Source organism: Camellia sinensis, chromosome 14 (genome assembly GCF_055761805.1).
Source record: "Camellia sinensis isolate YWXY chromosome 14, ASM5576180v1, whole genome shotgun sequence".
In the NCBI taxonomy this organism is placed as follows: domain Eukaryota; kingdom Viridiplantae; phylum Streptophyta; class Magnoliopsida; order Ericales; family Theaceae; genus Camellia; species Camellia sinensis.
The window spans coordinates 69,039,224-69,057,114 of NC_138974.1; positions in this window are offsets into that span (position 1 = coordinate 69,039,224).

A 17,891-nucleotide genomic window follows, 5' to 3' on the forward strand; every position below is an offset into this window, starting at 1 on the left:
TGTTAACTTTTTAGCTTTTTGAGTAACTTTTTGACTTTTTGGCTTATTTGGGACTTCCCAAACTTAGCCTAAATATAATAACTAAGATTTGACAGATTAAACATCCAAATTACATTATAATATAATAATATGTTAGGAAAATTGAAATGACAATAGTTAAAAAAAGAATTTCTTATTAAATTCCTAAAAAAACAAAAACAAAAAAAGAAATATTTTTTGAAATAAAATGGGAGACTTATTTATAAGTCATATTTCGGACACTTATGCTATGTTAAGTCCTGTGTAATTTCTTATAGAGTTTTAAGTCCTATTTAGATAGGAATGTATTTTACAAGATCCTATGAGTTGTAAATAAATGGTATTAATATAATATTATACACTATAATGGCAAAACTATATATAGGAAATTGAATGTTACCATAAATCATATCTGTATGAATGTGAATTTCAAAATACATGAATAAGTAACATTTTCACATTCAATTTAACAAATCAAAAACCTAGCAAGTTTGCAAAACGTAACGTGACACGTTACGTTACGTTTATGTAGGTGTCACGTTACGTTACGTTTATGTTGGTGTCATATTACGTTACGTTAAACGTAACGTGACACGTTACGTTACGTTTATATATGAGTCACGTTACGTTACGTCTATATAGGTGTTACGTCACGTTACGTTTATATAGGTGTCACGTCACGTTATGTTTATGTAATGTCTCATCTGATATGGTCACGTTATGTTACGTTTATGTAGGTGTCACGTTACATTTCACAAACTTAATTTATGGTAACATTTAATTTCCTATATATGATTTTACCATTATTTATGATATTAACAACTAATGTTGATGGTAAATGTGTCAACAAATTTCATACATAACTTATGGGACCATAAGTTTTTTAGTAGGACCATATGTAGTATAAGTCCCTCTAATAGGACTTATAAATAATTTTTCCAAATAAAATTTTGTAACTGAGAAGTTTGGAGGAGATTTTTGTCAGTCAAAAATTAAATCTGCTATCTTTTAGTAGGGTGTAAAAATTCTCCCTTCAAACATGGCTTCTACCAAAAAAAATTGAGGCAGTTTTGGTGGTTTGAGTATGACTTGTTTTTTAATTTTTTAATCTCTTATGAAAGGATATTTAAAAAAAATAAAAAAAGTAATGTGATATAAAAAAGTCAGTAAATTGCTCATTTGGCTTGTTGCCAAACTATGCTGTTTGATTTTGAAACTCAAAAATTGTTTTCAAGTTTTTGTTTTTCATATTATTTACTTTTAGTAATTTTTTTATATTTTAGTTAAAAAATTGCATTTTAGATTTACTTAATCTATATTAACTTAATAAGTAAAGTATTTGTGAACAAATCTAAAAATAAATTCATTAAATACAAAATAATACGAATAACTTAGTACACTTTCATATCTTTTGTATTTAGAAATTTGTTTTTTAGATTTCTTCACAAAATTTTTACATTTTAAGTGTATCTTAATTTAAGTACATCTAAAAAATAATATATATAATTATAATATAGACAAAAAAAAAAAAACACTATAAAAAAAGCTTTAAAATAGTTTTCAAAAATTAAACTAAGCATTGTTCTTTGTGAAATAAAATTTGATACATTGGAGGTTAAGAGGAGAGTTTGGTCATTGACATTATTTGAATTATTAACTAATTAATAAGCAAGGATTCTAACACTTGGTTTTAAAATAAATTTTAGAGTATATAAAATTTGAAGGAAAAAAAAAAAAAAAAACTAAAGAAATAGTTTGTACAATATGTTTTACCAACTGTGTGTGCCAGACAACAATTAAACTTAAGATGATATTTACTAATAATAATATTATAGGTGTTATATTAATTAATAAAAAATGTAAATCTATGGGTTCGTTTGGTCACAAAGGATCCTCTAGAGTGAAATTTTTCTAAAGTTTCTTAGAGTGCTATATTGTGTGGTTGAGATTTATTGGCAAGTCACATCAGAAAAATTGATGTGACTTGCCAGTAAATCTCAACCATACACTGTAGCACTTTAGGAAACTTTAGGGAAAAATCACTCTAGAGGATCCTTGCTCTCATTTGGTTTGTATTTCTGAAAAATTTTTGGGAAATTTTCTTTACAAATAAGTTTTTAAAAGTAATCAAACCAAACAAATTTTCCTAAAAAAATTTCTCAAAACTTGTAAACCAAACAAGTTTTCCAAACAAATCTCTCTCTCACACACATCAAATCAATCACTTTTTCCAAAACTCTCTCTCAAAATAATTTTCCAAAACATCTTTTGAAAAAAACCAAACCAAACAACTTTTCGTACTTTTGAAAAGTAGAAAAAAAAGTTAATTTTTATTTTTTTAAAAAAGGTAATATTTAGTCCACATTATTTCCAATAAATCTTATGGGTGAAATAATTATCAAAATATCCCTAATAATATTCACATTTACAGTATGAATGTTCTGTGATATGAATATTCACACCATCAATGTGAATGTTCACATTGTAAAATACGAATATTTACATCATCAAATTACTAACCGTTCAAAAAATATTTATAAAGGTAAAAATAGCTATAAAATACTTTAAATTTGAGAATTAAGATTTGGTAGATCAAATGTTCAAATAATAGGACTTGTTAGAATATAAGAATATTTTATGAACTAATTGAGATACAAATACTCAAAAAAAAAATTTCTAATAAATTTTTCTAATCTAAATAAGTCAATAAATTAATAAATTAATTTTTTTATTAATCGTCAAAATACGCCTAATTTAAAAAGAAAAGAGAGATGAGTATGAGATTGCATCAGCCACGCGGAGACCCACGTAAGGTTTTATTAGACGACAGCGTTTACACCCGTTAACCCTTAAAGGTCCAGCTGGGCTAACTTTCATATGTTGCGCATTCAGTGTCGATTGATGGTCCTTTTATCTATTTATTTATTATTAGTTAAAGGAAACATTATTGTTCAGTTTAAATTTATAAATAAATTAAATTATCAATGGTAAATTTTATAAATATTAAAAATTTAAAATTTAAACTTTTCATCTATTTAAAAATAATTTTTTTAAAAATTTATTGATTTGTAATTCTCCCTAATCTAAATCTAATTGTGAGAAAATTTAAAATTATATGAGACCATTCACAGATTTTATTTTGATAATATAAACTATTTACAAATGTTTGGGACCTCCACAGTTGGGGATTCCCATGACTTTCAAAATGATGTGAACCAGTGTTTTTATTTATTTATTTTTTTTCTTTCCTTCCCAGACCAATTACAAGTGAGAGGTTGTATTTTTTGGGGGTCTAGCATTGTTAAACTATTTATTTTATAGAATCTTTCATATATATATGTCTTTCATTAAAAAATTAGATTGATATGATAACTATAATATTTTTATTTTATCATGTTTGTTTTAAAAAATTGACGATAATTATTTTTTTTAAATAGATCATATATTTTTGTGTAGACAAACACATTAAAATAAAAATGTTATAATTATTAAACCGATATAATTTTTTGATTGATGATATATATAAAAGATCCTACAAAATAAATAGATTATCAAAACAGAACTTATATTGAACCCGCAAACCCTTCAATATCTCTCAAATTCAAAATTATTTTTTTACTATATTGGGTTTTGAATATTTTTTTGGGGGCTGATGTAGGCAAAAATTGATTGACTCTTGCGTTTTTTATGTTTTATTTGAAGTAAATTACAGCGGCTATCTTTGAAATTTTAAAAATAACTAGTAGAGTAATTTTCTTATCTCTTTTTAGTTATTAGTTTTTGTAATAGTTTTTAACTTTTTTCTTTTACCTTTTTAGATCGCATGAGTGGATATTAAATGCATGATAAAAGAATAAAAATTAACATAAATATTTCACATATTATTCTATATTTTTATATTAATGTTTATGTATTAAAATTTTGAAAGTAAATCGAAATCAATCACATAAAATAATTGTAGTCTATATTACATTATTGAACTTATTACTATTAAATATATAATTCATTAGATTGTTTAATTTTTTTATATGTATATATGTAAAAATCACTTGGTAATTAAAAGACGATGAAATAAAAACATCCAACTAGCATAGTAATAATATTTATTATTAAAGGTGAAGAAATAAAATATCTAACTAATATTGTAATTTTATTATTATTTTAAAATAAAATAAGTTAAGGAATTTGAAAACCATAGTATTTTTATAAAATTCATTTATTGTCTAGTTTGATCCTTGTTATATTACTATTGTTCATTTCATATTGATATTTCTTATTTTGTACTTCTTCTGCTACCATCTTTTCAGATGTGCGATCCTTGTCATTCATCATATCTAATAACCTTGTGAAAAATATGTATGTATGTTCAGAAGTAAGTTTTAGTGCCTCAGAGTAGGTAATACTAATTATAGAATCTATTTTAGATTGCGAAACGGAATTGTTTTGAACCCTTCAAAGCAAAGTCAATTATTATTTATGAAAGTGTTGCAGTAGATTGTGACCAACGGTTATTCCAAACCCTCTGAAACAAATTTTATTATTAATACACAAAACCCAATTGAAAAAAGCAATTCAAGAACTATCAGTTTACCAGTAAGATTACTTTGAATCATTACCACTCATTCAAAGTAGATCAATTGCAAATTTATTTTCTTTATATATTTTCATGATTTTTCTTGATTTGAATCTTACAAAACTTCTCATTCATTGTTCATGAGAAATTAAGGAAGAAAACAAATATTGAACATCCCACAATAGTAGAATTATTTAAAAAAAAAATTATATTATGGTATTTGATGGTGTTGATGTTTGAATGCTCACCGTTTATGAAAAAATGGTGGAGAAGACAAATATTGAACAAGCCACAATAGTAAAATTATTAAAAAAATAATCATATTATGATGTTTCAAGATGTTTGATATTTGAAGATATTTGAATTCCAAAAAGTTTTTGGTTGTTCGATAAATTTAGGTTGATGTTTGATATTTAATAAGTTTATGAGAATATTTTCGAGATACGTAAAAAGTAGAAAATATGAAAATAATAATAATAGATAGATAGTAGATACACCGAGTTTTATAAACTTAACACAATCACATTAATATCATTTTTAGTAAAATTAAAAAGAAAAAAACAACCACCAAGGGGCCGCTGTAGTTAGTAAGAAAGTTTATTCCTCTCCTCACAACCAAGATTTGAATTCTCAACTACTTAACTGAAAGTCCGCCGGTTTAGGTAGATCGGCTAGCTTCTCTTAGTTTGGCTTGTAAACTCAAGTGGAAGTTCGACGGTTTAAGTGGATTGGCTAGCTTCTCCCAATTTAGCTTGTAAAGATGAATACTAAGGATCCTATTTTGGGGTGTTTTGGGCATAAAATAAAAAATAAAATAAAATATATAAAAAAAAACATGTGGATAGTGCATAAACATATGAATAGTCAATTTTTTTTTTTTTTTTTTTGTATTTTATAATAAAAATAAGGTTATACATTTATAATAAAAAAAACAATAAAAGAGTATAATTTATTTATGTCATAGTGTATTTTTTATTTATTTTGTTTATAAATATTATTAATTATTAATTATTTATTATTTATTGGGCCTGTCTGTGGACCCTGAATTTCATAAATCCGGAAAGGTAAAAATGTTACAACAAAAAAGGCCTGGACACATAAAAATACAATGGAATGGGTTTGACAGTGAGATAACATCTCTGCATTCTTTGGGCCCATTTGGTCAATAGTTTGGTACGTCGGGCCCCCCGATTCACATTACACTTTTCTTATTTTGCTTAGTGAAGATTCACATCCAACCAATTTTTTTTTTTTTTCCTTTTTTTTTTTTATATGCATGAAATCTAGGCTTCAAAATTGGAATTAGAGAATGTCATAAATCAGAAATTGTTTCAAGATGACATTTTATTTTATGTGGGTTCCATAAGAATACAAATACAACTATGAAAGAGGGAGAAGATTAAAAATTTTAAATTAATTATTGATCTTATAGACTTTGTTTAAATTTTAAATTCAGATAGTGATTTATGGAAACAAATGAAAGGGAAGAGAAATTGAATAAAATAGAGGTTAAAACTTTCACTTTTTGCTTCCTTCTATATTTGCCCTTCTCAAATTCCTTCTAATGAAATGCAAGGATAAATTGAGCTAGTTTCAAATTCTTTTTTTTGATTCAAAGCTAGTTTCAAATTCTACATATAAATCCGGGCTCTTAAATTTCTAGCCCCCAAATTTGACATTTTGTAGTTCTAAATTTTTTTTTTTTTTTTGAATAGGAAACAACGAATAATTACATTGACAACAATTTAGTACACAGCTGAATTTTAGATACAGATCTTAATGAGAAATACCCAATAGATCAATAAAAATGACTCCAGGAATAGGAGATCCAAAATTATTTATAGAAAAATTTTAAACATATATAAAATTCATATAAAAAATTTGACAATAATGATACGACAATAACATTATTATATATAGATTCATCGGTGTTTTGTTTTAAATTAAAAAGTTCACAATGAAGTATATCATTAAGTATAAAAATTATATATAAAGTTTTTATTTGTATATATAGCATTACTCTTATTTATATGTGTTTAGCCAAATTATTGCAATGATTTAAACGTTTCTGATAGAACTAGATTGTCTAGAAAAAAAGCTACGACATAGTTGTCCAAAAAAAAAAAAAAAAGTTGCTTACACTTGCGATATCGAACCTACTATCTTAAAAAAGCATGAAAAAACTATAGTTAAACAAGGGCGACTCCCCGATCCCATCAAGTTATATAAATATTTAAATTTTTTATATTTATATTGTCAATATTTTATTTAATATAATTTGATCTCATCAAAAAACTTACGGGATCCCATCAAACATGGATCTACACCCATTAAAAATTTTGTTTGAGAAGTTTAAATCATTCTATTTGATTAGTAGTTTTTAAAAATAATTTTTGAATTTTTTTATTTTATTTTTAGTGAACATTTTAAACATTTTCAGCAATATATATATATTTTTTAGTTTTTAGATCCACTTTATATAGATACATTTAAACAGTAATATTTTTCTGAAAAATATTTTAAAAGCTCACTAAATACAAAATATATATATATATATAAAAAAATATCACTATATTTTATTCTTTTTTCATTGAACCTTTTTTTATATTTTTTTTTAAAAAATATTTTACTTTTTAAATACATATAGGTTAAGTGGATTTAAAACAAAATAAGAAAAAGAAAAAGACTAAAATATAATTTTTTTTCCCTAAAGACAAAAAAAATATGCAAAAATAAAAACTCAAATTATTTTTGAAAATTTAAAATTATACAGAATGAATATTTTTTAATTTTTAAAAATAATTCTAATAGAATTTGTAGAACTTAACCTTATGTAGTGACCTTATTTATAAAAATTCCAGAAATCTCCATTGGTTGAATCCATTTTATGCCTCTTGCTTTGGGCATGTACTAGACCTCATATTTGCCCACATATGTCCTGGCATTTTTTGAAATAAAAGAAGGTGGTCTAAATTATGTCATAGTGTTGTTGGTAGGGACATATGATATGAAGGCCCATAATTTGGTTAGGGTGTCAAGTTCTGCCTAATATCAATGGAGCATTGATTCCCCAATTGAACACCCATCAAAATGTTGATGACCAAAAAAAAATAATGTTGAAAGTAGGTCCTTGTTGGTGGGTACATAAGTACCAACATTTGAAACGCTAACCATATGATGAAGAGATGTTGTTTGGTTTAATTTTATAATTTATTTATTTTTAAATATTAAAATTTAGTTTGATAAAATGGAAAATTAAAAATATTAATTCTATTGATATAGGTTTTTCATTTCTTTTTTTTTTTGGGGGGGGGGGGGGGGGTAAATTCATTTTTTTTTAAAAATATTTTTTGATGTTTATTTTTAACAAATTAGTTTCTATTTTTTCAACAAAAAAATCTCAAAATAATTTTTAAAAACTTAACCAATATTATTTTATGGGTTGGTAATTAATATCTGATCCCCCCCCCCCCCCAGCAAAATTGTTGAATATTTGCATTGTCTAAAGTTTGAAACATTATTTTGAACATAAAATCCATTGGAGGAGGTCTAGATTGTTTCATTTAAAGATTGGGAAAATATATATATATATATATATTAATATTTTCACATTTTCTATCAAAGCTTATCTATTAACTTTATGGACTCATATTCATTAATAGAACTGAACCATCAAGTCGTTTGAGTTCACTATAAGGTCCACTTCAATCCTGTGATTTGTTTATCTTTTTGGACTTTTGTATGTAAATTATTTATACATAAAAAAATATTAGATTGATTTTTATAATTATAATCATATAATTTTATTATATTTATTTACAAAGAAATAGATGACATTTATGATTTTGAGAAATACCGTCTATTATTTTGAAAACTTATTGCAAAATTATAATGAAAAGATAAATAAACAAATTGAATCATTAATATGAGCCTACAAAATTGGACTTTTAATCTTTATCCAATGGATGAAAACGTCTATTTGACATGGGTGTTACTACAAAGACCCTTCAGAAAAAAATTTAAAAAGATGACCCAAAAAAAAAAAAATTTCTTACAAATTAAAAATAAAACCATCGATTCCAAAATATCTTATCTTTTGAGTAAATGGAGTCCATTCCCATTATCAGCTTAAGTATCTGTGCATTTCTCAGCAAGTAAACTGTATGAAATGAGTTTTGATCATGAGTTATGCTAGGATATCAAAAATTCTATTAAATATTTGACTCCTCGTTTGACAACAGGTCGGTTTAGTTGAAAAGTCAAAAAGTTATTAAAAATTTCAAAAAGCCAACAATCCATATCAAAAAGTCAAAGATTTTTTTTTTTTTTTTTCTACTTTTTGCACATCTTTTTTGTAAAAAGTCAAAAAGTCATCCCAAACATATTAATTTTTTTTAGTTCATATTTTAGCCAAATAATCAAAAAATTACTAAATTAGCCTGTTTCCAAAAGAGGCTAGATGTCTTACATAGGCATGGATCTCATAGGATCCCATATAAGTGAGGGACCATACCTATATAAGACATTTGGTCAAATATTTGGTAAAATTTTTGGGACATCTTTGTTTGGTAACGTTTACGTTTTCAGTTTATATTTACAAAAATTTTATAAACTGGTTTTTGTTTATTTTTTGTTTATTTTTAGAAAAACATAAACTACAAACACGTTTGGTAATTGACAAAATGTTTAAAAAAATTTTAAAATATAAAAAATAGTGAGAAATGGCAAGTGGTGGCAAGTGGCGGCGAAAGACGGCGGTGGAAAGTGGTAACGGTGGGTGGTGGGTAGCTGGTGGTGATGGGTGGTGGCGGGTGGGTGGTGGTGGTAGGTGAGTGGGTGACGGTGGCGAGTTGTGGGTGGTAGCTAGTTGGTGGTGGTGGTGGTGGTGGTGGTGGTGGCGGCGGATGGTGGGTGGTGGTGGCAGGTGGGTGGCGGATGGCGGGTGGTGGTGGGTGGTGGTGGCGGATAGGTGGCGGGTGGGTGGGTGACGGTGGCGAGTGGGGGTGGTAGCGAGTGGGTGGCGGTGGCGGTGGCGGGTGGTGGTGGCAAGTGAGTGGCGGATGGCGGGTGGGTGGGTGACGGTGGCGGGTGGTGGGTGGTAGCGAGTGGGTGGTGGTGGTGGCAGGTGGTGGGTGGCGGATAGCGGGTGGTAATGGATGGTGGCGGGTGGTGGTGGTGGTGGGTGGGTGGGTGACGATAGCGGGTGGTAGGTGGTAGCGAGTGGGTGGTGGTGGTGGTGGGTGGTGGCGGGTGGGTGGTAGGTGGTTGGTGGTGATGGGTAGTTGTGGGTGGTGAGTGGTGGTGGCAAGTAAGTGGTGGGTGGTGGTTGCAGGCGGTGGATGGTAGTGGCGGGTGGTGGATGGTGGCGGGTGGATGGCAGGTGGGTGGTGGGTGGTGGTGGTGGTGGTGGCGGCGGCGAGTGGGTGGTGGCTGGTGGGTGGTGGTGGCGGGTGAGTGGTGAGTGGTGGTGGCAGGTGGTGGTGGGGGGTAGGTGGTGGTGGCGGAAGACGTTGGTGGAAAATGGTGGCAGGTGGTGACTAGTGTTGGGTGATAAAAAAAAAAAAAAAAACTGAAAACTCAAAACAGAAACACATTTTTTGGCCAAATTTATAAACTGAGATCACTGATTTATAAATTAAAAATTTTACCAAACAAGTTTTTATTTGAGTTTTTAAAATTTTTGTAAATATAAACAGAAAACTGAAAACGTAAGTGTTACCAAACAGTACCCTAATATTTTTGTTTGATCATTGGATTTAAACACGGAAAATGTCATAGGTTTCAAATTTTAAAAATGATTGAGAGTTTACAAACATTTTAAAAATATTTATTTACAAACATTTTTGTTTGATCATTGGATTTAAACACGGAAAATGTCATAGGTTTCAAATTTATGGACAAAATTATTTTGTAGGGACAAAATATTTTTATTGCGAAAAATGTCATTATTATATTTTTAACAACAAAAATTGGACATTAATGATGAATTATTATATTTTTAGGACCATTTTTTTCTTAAAAAATAAACTTTTTTGAGACCAAAATATTTTGTCCTTAAAATTATATTTATTAGTGATATTTTCAAAAATTTTGTCGCTAAAAGTTGCCTTTTACCGATTATCCTTACGACAATAGAAATTGGTCCCTAAATTTTTTTTGTAACAGAATTTTTACTTTTAGGGACCAAAAAACTGTCTCTAAAACTTTTATATGTTGTAGTAAAAAGAAAAGAAGAGAGAGAGAGAGGGCGGTGACAGAGATGGTAGTCACGTCAATCATGGTAGGAGTAGTGACTGAAAATTGAGAACATAATGGTTCTGGTGGTAGAGTTGACAACGGCGTCGGAGAATGAAATGGCGGTAAGAGTGTAAAGATGGCTTGTGGGGGGCCCGACCCATTTAGGCTTGGGCCCAAGCCTAGCCCAAGACCTTGGGCCTAGGCTTGGGCCATCGTTTTGAAACCCGACCCTGCCTGTGGGTCCGCTCAAGGCCCACTCAAATGCCCGGCCCAGTGCCTAGTGCTATTTTTAATGGAAAATAATAAAATTTTGGTAAAAAAAAAAGTAAAAAATAAAAAAAATTGTTTAAGCCTGCTCAAGCCCGCTCAAAGCCCGAGTCCAGGCCTAGGCCCAGCGGCCCCGCCTGAGGCTTGGCCCACTGGTCTGTCCAAAGCCTGAATACCTCTAGGCTTAGGCCTAGTTTTCTGGCTCGTGGACTGGCCCGATTTTTGGCGGGAGCCTGCAAGGCTCGACATGGGCCGGGTCGGACCAAAATTATACCCCTAGATAACGGAGGACTACAAATGCGGATGAGAGAGAGTTTGAAGAGAGAGAGAGAGAGAGAGAAGGAAGTGTAGTGCGGTTGTTGTGCTCATCATTGTGTATATGATATATATATATAGGGGTATTTTGTTCATTTTGTATCAACTTATTTTTATGGACAGATTATGTTAGAAATGGTTTTGGAAAATATGATTTTTGGTATATTTTTTAGGTGGGACCCATATGCCAAAGTTGGCGAGTATAACTGGTAATACATTATGTCGCGTTGTGATTCACGCAGTATATTTGTTTGCTCAAAACCATTATTAAGTGAATGAGAAATTGAATCCAAAATGAGCTCCATGGAAATGGAGTTTTTGGTAGAAATTCCTTAAGGTTTGATTAAAGGCTTATCCCACATTGATTTGGTGGGAAGAATTTTGTGGGTTTATAAGGCATGGGTTGTAACTTGGAGAGGGCCCCAAGGGGTACTCCGAGTTTATAGAGGAGAGAGGTTATGGGCAACGGTGCTAGACCCATTGGACCAAAAAATAAACACACGTGCGCCGTCCGTCCGATCGGTCGGACGGGCTGGGCTTGGACGAGGGTGCATGGTGTGAGGTTGGGCTTGTCTAGCCCAATACCTATCTTTTTGGGCTATGAATTTAATTTTATTTTTTGATAAAATAAAATCTGTCCAAAGTTTTAATTTCAAATTTTTGTGGGAATAATTCAAATCCTTTTTCCGAATTTCTGTACAGATTCAAATATGTTCAATATAGGTTTTATCTGTTAGAAATTTAAAACCCAACAGGTTCCTATCTGTTCTATAACGAAATAGATTCAGCAATTTCAAACTGAACAGGTTTAACTCAAAACCAAACCGGTCTTGAACCTGTTTATTCAAATCTATACAACCACGAAATCATCTATAAATAAGACATGTCCCTCATTTGGATTTTCACTCATATTTTCGTACTTCTCTGCTGCCATTCATCTCTGCATTTTGTTGCATTAATTACATTAATTTTCTGTGAGAAAAAGTGGTATTAATTTTCTATGAGAAAGAGTGTATACACAAAGTGTGTTCGTTGTGTGAATAGTGTGTAGTGCTGTTACTATTCACTGTTGATAATTTTATCTTGGGAGATAGACGTTCACAATTTGAAAGCACCGTGGAGAGGACGAATCTGTCTTAATGATACAGTTTTAAACACTGGACTTGATTAGAAAATTTGTTCAATAAATTAATTTGGTAAGTATTTAATTTACTTTTCTATTTTATTATTATTTTTATTTCAGATTTTGATTTTGTTTTTGTAACAAAATAAAAATTTGTTTTATTTATTATATTTTATTTTTTGGTTTGATTTTTGTAATCAAACAAACTCTCTTTTTTCCTTTATTTCTTCTGTATTCTGTTTGTTATTAAGTATACAAACATAATTTTTTTTTAAATACAGTGAAAATTGTTCAACAGATTAAATTAGCGCCTTAAGAAAAATTTAAAATTGAAATTTGCGCCCAAGCACTCTATATATATTTTTATTTATGAATTGAGTTTGCATAGTTTTTTTTAAGATTTGTTTTGACATATGTCTAAACTTGAAATGGTGGTACTTTTTTTTTTTATTATTTACGGTTGATGAAAAAATATGTACACCACTAACATATCATTTTTTTTTTTAAGATAGTGATTAACATATCATTAAAGTGGCCATGACCCACTAATTAACACTACAACAAAAAACACAAACGGCGACTAAAAAAAAAAAATTCGTCGCTGAAAGTACATGAAATGGCGACTAAAATGGAATTAGTCGCCGAAAAGCAAGGTTTTAGCGACTAAAAGAGTATAGTCGCCGAAAAGCAGGGTTTTAGCGACTAAAATGAAGTCGAATATAGGGTTTTTAGCGACTAAACTTTGTTTCGTAGCCAAAAGTCACAGTTTTTGGCGACTAAAATACTTTAGTAGCTAAAAGTTACGGTTTTGGCGACAAAAAACAGGTTTAGTCGCTGATTATAGCAGTTTTGGCGACTAAAAAACAATTTAGTCGCTGAAAGTGGGGGTTTTGCCGACGAAAATCCATTTTAGTCGCCCAAAGTAGTGGTTTTGGCGACGAAATTTCTGGATAGTCGCCAAAAGTGCTGATTTTTAATTGAGAACTTGTTTTTTAGCGACAAATAAATAATTAGTAGCCCAAAATAATACAATTAGCGACTAAAAAATGGTTTTAGTCGCCAAAAGTCGCCTAATTTTTTTTTTAGCAAATAATTTATTTTTTGACAAAAATTATATTGAATTAAAAAAATTATATTTATAAATATTATTTTGTATTAATTGCGGTTAATATAGTATATAAATAATATATATTGCAAATATGATCATGTGATGATATACTAGCAGAGTGGAGGGAGTGTTGTGCAAAGGGTTTGGCGCAAGTTTGAAACCTGTTGGGAGCAGCGGAGGTAAAATTTTTTTTTTCTGAAAACACTTTCAGCGACTAAAGTGAATGGTCGCCAAAGGTATAAATAATAAAATAAAAAATGAACTATTGGCGACTAACAGTTTAGTCGGCAAAGGTATAATTTCCAATAAAGAAATTGACTATTGGCGACGAAATCTTTAGTCGCTGAAGACATACATATTGGCGACAAACAGTATTTTAGTCGCCAAAGGAATTCGCGACCATTTATTGGCGACAACACGGGCGACTAAACTTTTTAGTCGGAAAAAGTGAAATTTTGACATTTGGCGACTAAAATAGGACCTTTGGCGACTAAAAATTTAGTCGCCAAAGGTGTTTTTTCTTGTAGTGTAACAATAATAAAAAAATTGTAAGATTTTTTAATTTATATATATATATATATTTCTTTTGTTAACTAATACCTTTCTTGAAATGATTATTTTCATGGTTTAAAAAATAAAAAATTATACTCCCTTTCATTAGGGTTTGAAAAAAATACAATTAGTCTTACTTTTTAAATATAATTATATCATTTTTAGTAAGATTAAATAGATTAAAATTAATATGAAAAGTGTTTATTCATGTATTTACATAACATTTATATTAGTTTTGGATGGTTTAATTTTACTAAAAAAAAATTAATATAATTTTAACAAATTAGTGAAACATAACATATATACTTGTCTAAATTTCAAAGACAGTGTTATCGCTTGTCTTTCGTGTCACGTAAACAAACAAGATAATCATATTAATAACACTAGTGAGTGCTATATATGTGTGCAATTTAGATAAATAAGAAAAAAAATAATATAATAATATGTAACTTGCTTAAATGATAAGTGTATTTTTAATAAAATCCAAAGTTTTAAGTTCAAATTTTGCTTGCGCTGTTGTAGTATAATAGTTTTTTATTTTAACATGTACGGGAAAGAAATAAACCTTCTTGTATGATCTTGTTAATCAAGTCTGCACTCCTCCGTACGACGTCGCTTTACTCCCTGAAAACACAAACGTGAGTTAGCCGGCGGGTGTGTGCCGGATACCTCTCCGATGCCTAAGTCAGCAAAATAGACAAATAGACAAAAGGCTCTGTATATTCGAGAATCAAAGTTGTGTTACCTCTCCATAGGTGATGTTATGAGCTTTTTATGGGTTCTGTGTAGCACAATCTTAGTAGGACTCTTACTCCTCCATATAGAGTCCTCCTAGGAATCACATTCCTGAAAGATAATGCTTATCCTTCAACACCCCCTCACTGCTTAAACCAAGTGAGATGGTTTTACCATGCTTGGATGTCAATACAACCGAGATAACATGGCCATGCTAAAGCCGCAGACTAGACCGAGCTCCTATTAGCTCGGTTCTTCCTTTCACTGCGTGTACCTCGGTTTGACATATTCCAAATGGGTTGTCCGAGACCGCACTAACCACAACGAGCTTGGACCGAGCTAACCAATAGCAGGGTTCTGAGGAAAGCTCAACACACTTCGGATCAATATGGTATGACCGAGCTAACTGTTACCGCTTTGAGTGTGGTGACCGAGCTAACGGCGGAGCTCTCTTGGACCGGGCTAACTATCTATTCTGACCGTGGCGACCATGATTATTCCCGGATCGAGCTAACCCTTGCTAGGTCACTTCCATACCTGCACCGAGCTAACACTTGGACTACGGTCCACTTACTAAGCCCTTCTTACTATGGCCCATAAAACGGCCCATTACCTAGCTCGGCCCAATTTACTCATAAATTGCCCTCTCATAACATATAAAAATTTACCACACAAGGCATAAGTAGAAGGTTCAGAGCTTTGGACACCAAATCTAATGTTTACATATATAATAATAATAAACCAAGTAACTAGTTTTCTTTTACAGGTCAGGTTTCTCTCCAATTCAAGATTGAACTAGCGTGTATTGTTGGGTGTGTAGGAACCCATCATGGGTCATATTTAATCCGAATTGTTGAATATGTAGAATTCGTTGTGTATTTCATTCCTGTAAAAAATTATGTTAATTGAATATTGATAGCCACTTGATCAAATCATATTTCTGTCAACGGTAAATATGATTCTTAAAATAAATTATTGACAGAAATCTGATCTGATCAAGTAACTATTGATATTTGATCAATGTAATTTTTTGAAAAAATGAAATAATTGACGAGTTTTACAGTTTACATTATTGAAACATGACTCGTGGTGAGTTTCATAGACCCGAACAACATTGTCCAATCCACATAAAGAATCAGAGTCCTTTTACTATGGCCTCATTTATCAAATTTTTTTTTTTTTTCAAAAAGTTTTTTTTTTAAAAGTTAAAAGCTATTAAAAAAATTAAAATTTATTAAGTCACTAAAAAAATCAAAATTTGTTAAGTCACTAAAAAAAAGTCAAACACACCATTTATGAACATTTTTTTTTCATACACTTAACAAAAATTAAAAAAAAAAAAGAGATTAAGGGTTGTTTGGGGTGTTTTAAATAAGTGCACTTTTTGTCTTTTTAGACTAAAAAATTGAGAAAAAAATATAGATGCTTGGGTTAACTTTTTGACTTTTTTATGAAAAAATGTGTATTAAAAAATTGTATAAAGAAGTGTGTAGGAGAAGATTAGAGATGCATCTTGTACAGCCGTACAATTTGCACAGCCGTACAATTTGCACAGCTGAATTGATGGTAAGAAATTATTGGTTACTTTTCGGGCATTGCACTGGATATTTTTGTTCGGCCCGTGGGGGCCATCACGGGTCCCATTTTGATAATCTGAGCGTTCAATGTATAGAACTCGTCGAGTATTATATGCTTATAAAAATTCACGTTGATCGGATATCGATAGCTATCTAATCAGATTTGTTTTTTTTCAATCATTAATTATAACACCATCCTTTTTTTATACAAAACTGATTTGATCATGTAATTATCGATATCCAATCAATGTGATTTTTTACAAACATATAGTACTCAACGAGTTTTACACATTGAACAATTCAGATTATCAAAACGGGACGCGTGATGGGCCTTCATGGGCCGAACAACAATGTGTGAAAATTACACCCAAACTGTGTAATTTTTCTTAACAAATGCTGCAGAGCGCTAAACATACATGATTGCTGAGTTGTATGGATGTGTGGAAAATTAATTTTTTAATATTTTTTTTGGTTAAATAGTAATAACTTTTTAACTTTTTTGAATAACTTTTTGGTTTTTTATCTTTTTGGAGAGATGCCAAACTTGACCTATCTCAAATGACATTCTCTTAACCTGTACTCTAAGGCCATGTTTGATTTACAAGACTAATAGTGAGTAGGGGTGCAACTTGAGCGGGTTCGATTGGGTTGAGAGGTTGTCCAAACCCAGCTCAAGTTGTACTGAGACCTACCCTAGCACACCCAAGCCCGAATTGTAACTCGAGTTTACATACCGAAACTCGATCCGAGTTAAACTCGAATTGCCTGAGTTTCTTGAATTGTAAATGAATTTCAATTTTATTTTATTTTATTTTATTTTGCAGTTGCATTATTAAATTATTAAAAATTGACTCATTTACATTTTTTTAATTATAGAAAATCATTAATACCATTAAAACAAATAATTTATACAATATAAGAGAGATGCCGCTATGGTCTTTACAATTTATAAGTGAAAAAAAAGAGAGTACGATTTTATATTATTTGTATATATAATATATATTCAATATGATTTAATAATCTAAATTACTTTAATATCATGTAATAGCTAATAATTTATATGTATTTTTATATATCTATATATGTATAAGTTGGGCTTCGGGTTGCTCGGGTTGTTTGACGTTTTTGCCCAAGTCCGTCCAAATTTAATTCGGGTTTCTGAATTTTTGCCTAAACCTATACCGAATTTGAAAATATCTTATTCAAGCCCTAAAAAAAATCGAGCTGGGTTCGGGTTGCTCAGGTTGAGCCCGTCTGAGTTGCACCCCTAATAGTGAGGTATTAATAATCCTATCAAATTAGTGTGGTATTTACTATCCAATTGGATTAATCGGATAAATTATCCATTGGATTAATAATCTCACCCCTACTCCATTACTAATAATC